Here is a 4,450-nt window from a genome sequence, read left to right as displayed (position 1 = left end):
AGTGAGGACCAATGCTAGGATGTTTACAGATGAGCTCAGCTCAGGGTGCAGTAGGGCAGAGGACGCAACTGGTGAGGTCAGCAGGAACTGCTACAGCTATCCTGTAAGATCCAAGGAGTCTTCCAGTAACTTGCCAGTGGGCCAAGTGGGCTGATCAAAGTGGCCCACAAACCGATGCAGGTCTGGGATTGCTGGTAGGGAAGTAGAATGTTACAGCCATTTTGGAAGACAGTCTTCAATTTGTAATGATGTATTGTCTGTGAAGTGCCATAAAAGAAGGTGTGCATGAAGGAAGGCACAGGGATTGGGCCGTGCTCTGGGTTCCAAAGGCACACATAAGAGCCCACACTTATTTTTTAATATTTCAGATATATTTTTTCATTGTTGACACTATTACAGATGTTCCTCATTTTCCCCACCCTTTTCCCCCCTCTACCTAGCCCCTGCCCCCCTCACTTTCACCACATTGTTGTCTGTGTCCATGGGTTATGCATATATGCATATAAGTTCTTTGTTTAATCTCTTCCAGTCCTTTCCCACCCCCCTCCCCTTTGAGATCTGTCAGTCTGTTCCACAAATCCATACATCTGGTCTTATTTTGCTCGTCAGTTTACTTAGTTCATTAGATTCCACATATAAGTGAGATCGTATGCTTTTGTCTTTGTTTCTTCAAATTTGTTGTTTATCAAGATCTGAGCCACACTTATAAAAAGACAATTCAGTGGGGGAACTATTTTTAAAGAACAAAAATTTAGCCCAAGCCAGTTTTGCTCAGTGGTTAGAGCATTGGCCTATGGACTGAAGGGTCCTGGGTTTGATTCCAGCCAAGGGCACGTACCTCAGTTGCAGGCTCGATCCCCGACACATGCAGGAGGCAACCAATCTATGTGTCTCTCTCACATTAATGTTTCTCTCTTTCTCTCTCTCTCTCTGAAAAAGCATTGGGAAAAATATCCCCAGGTGAGGATTAAAATAATAATAAAAAAATAAAGCACAAAAATTTCCTTGAGGAGAATTCAAAGGATTAGCTATTTAGACAATCTACGTTTTATTTTCCCTGCTGTAAAGAGTCAACCCTCCACATTCTAAATTAAATTAGTGGCCACAACATGTGTCCAGAATCTAGGCTCCCTAACCCAAGGACCTTAATGACTGTTATGTGACAGAACCTAAAGTATACCACAAGCAGATACCTCCACAAGAATCAGTACCAGGGTAGAAAAACCTGAACTGTAATTGATGACATGCTAGGCTCAGAGTGGACAAGTCTGAGAGATTAAAAATCCTGGGAGACACAGTCATGGGGGACCCCCACAGTTTTGTTACTTTTACCTCCAGGTTCTTACACGGAAGACTGATGAAAAATGTCCTCAGGATTCCAGTAGGAAGAGGGAAAAGTAATCATTTTGAAGTATGTCAGACCATTCTGTTCTACCTAACAAGACATGCCCCCAAGAGAAACTATTTTACCAGAGCCTAACCTATTGAGGTTTTATCAGAGCCTAACCAACCTGGGGGAAGGAAAATACCCAACTCCTACCCCTTCTAGCCACCCTGAACCAACTAAGGGGGGAGAAAAAACTGAGAGACAGTTATGAAGTTCAAAGCCTAGGGTCACAGACTCACTAAACTGAGACCTAATCATAGGACTATAAAAGGCTTCTCCTGCCCTAGCCGGTTTGGCTCAGTGGTTAGAGTGTCAGCCTCTGGACTGAAGGGTCCCAGGGTTCAGTTCTGACCAAGGGCATGTACCTCGGTTGCAGGCTCAATCCCAGGTCAGGGTGAGTGTGGGAGGTAACCAATTGATGTGTCTGTCTCACATCAATGTTTCTCTCTCCTCGCTCTCGCTCTCTCTCTCTCCCCCTCCCCCTCTGAAAAGCAATGGAAAAAGTATCTTCAGGTGAGGATCAAAAAAAAATTCTTTTAAAAAAAGGCTTGGTTTGTGCCACACCTTACCAGTACAGTACTATAGGCCAATTTATCAAAGTTCCTTTTACCTAGTACATCATACTGGCTTACAACAAAAAAATACAAGGCATACTAAAAAGCAAAAAATACATTTTGAAGAGATAAAGCAAACATCAGAACCAGACCCAAATATGCCAGATTATCAAACAACTATGATTAATATGCTAGGGGCGCTAATGGAAAAAGTAGATAACATGCAAGAACAGATGAGTAATTTAAACAGAAAGATAGAGATTCTAAGAAAGAATCAAAAAGAATTGCTAGAGATAAAAAATACTAACAAATTAAGAATGTTCTTGCCCAGCCATGTGTGGCTCAGCAGTTGAGTGTCGTCCTAAGATCCAGGCGATTGGGGTTCGATTTCCAGTCAGGGCACATGCCCAGGTTGCGGGCTCCATCTGCAGTTGGAGGCATGCAGGAGGCAGCCGATCAATGACTTGCTCATCATTGATGTTTCTATCTCTCTCTCCCTCTCCCTTCCTCTCTCTGAAATCAATAAAGATATATTTTTTTAAAAAAAGAATGTTCTTGACAGGCTCATTAGTGGACTGCACATGGCTGAGGAAAGAATCTGTATGCTTGAGGACATATCAATAGATACTTCCAAAAATGAAAAGCAAAGTGGAAAAGACCTACAAAGCAAACCAGAATAGAATATGAAGAACTGTGGGTCAAGCAAAAAAAAAAAAAAAAAGTGTAATAAGCATAATGGGAATATCAGAAGGAGAAGAAAAAGGAACAGAAGAAATTGTTCTTACTTTTAATTGAACTAATAGATAACAATTTGCTCAAGATAATAATAGCAACAATGTATTCAATTATGTATGCTTGTGTGTGTGTATGTATGTGAAATGAATGACAGAAGGGAGGAATTAGGACTATTTTGTTATTATAAGGAACTCATGCTGCCTGCAAAGCAGTATAATTTTATTTGAAAAGTGGACTTGGATTAGCTGTAAATGTATATTGAAAACCACACAAAAAACACTAAAAAAAAAAAACCACTATAATTGATATGCTAAGAAAGAGACAAAATGGAATTGTACAAAACTCAATTAAAATCACAAGAGACAGAGACAGCAGTCCCTTCGGGGTCCCAGCGAGCTTGTTGGTTGTTGGCCTCGGTTGTGCACTCGGGGTGGTGGGCGGAGCATGCCTGGTCACAGTGCCTATGAGAAGAGGATGTGGGGCCCAGCAGGCCTCCTGGTCAGAAGGCGCCACACCCTGGCCTTGCAAGTGGTAACCGGGTATGGAGCATCCTGTGGAGATGAGAGGTGCAAATGGGCAAGAGGCTGCCACAGAAGGCTAGTCACTGGCTGCCGGAGGTGTTCAGGCACTAAAGGAAGGCGGACAAGTAACTCCCCTTGCTGGCAACCAGAGGAGCACCGCCATCAGTGACCAGATCAAAGCCAGGAAGAACATGGAGGACTCTGGAGGACTTGGGGGAAATGGTCTTGTTGGCCTGAGCTGTGTTACCAGCACAAGCTACCTAAAGGATTATTTTACCAAATTTGGAGAGGTTGTTGACTGCACAATAAAACACTGGCCTGTCAAGAGGGTTTGGGTTTACCCTCTTCAAAGATGCAGCCAGTGTGGAGAAGGTCCTATATCAGAAAGGGCATAGGCTGGATGGCAGTGTCACTCGCCCCCCAAAAGGCCATGCATGGCCAAGAAGAAGGATCCAGTAAAGAAAAGTTCTGTCGGGGATGGGGGGTCTGAATCCCAAAGCTACTGAGATCAGAGAGTATTTTGGTGAGCTTGGGGAGATCAAGGCCATTGAGCTTCCAATGGATCTAAAGTTGAAGAGGAGGCTTTGTTTTAATCCCCTTTAAAGAGGAACCTGTGAAGAAGGTTCTAGAGAAAAAGTTCTATACCATCAGTGGATATAAGTATGAAATCAAGGTGTCCCAGCCCAAAGAAGTCTATCAATAGCAGCAGTATGGCTCTGGGGGCTGCTGGAGCTGCAACCTAGTGAACCAAAGTAGCAGTGCTGGTGGCCAAAGTGGAGGAGGTAAGAGACAGAGTTGGAATCAGGGCTAGGGCTACCCAGCAGGATTACAACGGGCTATAACTACTTGCCCTATGGCCATTATGGCTATGGTCTGGGCTATGGCTACAGTCAGGTTAGTAAGAATTACTGGGGAAAAGCCAGTGACATGGTGGCCATCATAATAACTACAAGCCATACTGAGGCACTCCTGGACTAACTGCACACACTTTGTCTGGAGATCGAGTGAATGCTCACAAACAATTATATACAAAATTTAACTTGATATACTTTCTAAGGCTTGTCCCATATGCATCTTATTTGAACTCCTGCTGCCCTGAAATCATTCTCCTATTTACTGTTTCCACAGCTCTAGTTGTATTAAGCAGTGTGTGATGTCTGTGGCCAGAGCAGCATCGAGGGCTGATTTTATTACAGGATTACCCAGAACCAGATGAGAGGGTCTGCTTTTCGCAGCCGCCTTGCAGATTGGAC

General features: G+C 43.5%; 1 pseudogene across 1 annotated transcript; it reads left to right on the top strand.

Moving 5' to 3' along the window:
• Window positions 1-3,388: 3,388 nt before the first annotated feature.
• On the top strand, window positions 3,389-4,159 carry LOC308550975 (heterogeneous nuclear ribonucleoprotein A/B pseudogene; annotated as a pseudogene). Its single transcript has one exon. The product of its transcript is annotated as a heterogeneous nuclear ribonucleoprotein A/B pseudogene (transcript).
• Window positions 4,160-4,450: the final 291 nt, after the last annotated feature.

This window comes from Miniopterus schreibersii, assembly GCF_964146895.1.
Source record: "Miniopterus schreibersii genome assembly, chromosome: X".
Classification (NCBI taxonomy): Eukaryota; Metazoa; Chordata; class Mammalia; order Chiroptera; family Miniopteridae; genus Miniopterus; species Miniopterus schreibersii.
The sequence above is the reverse complement of the archived record's forward strand: the minus strand, read 5'-3'. Positions and strand labels throughout refer to the sequence as shown.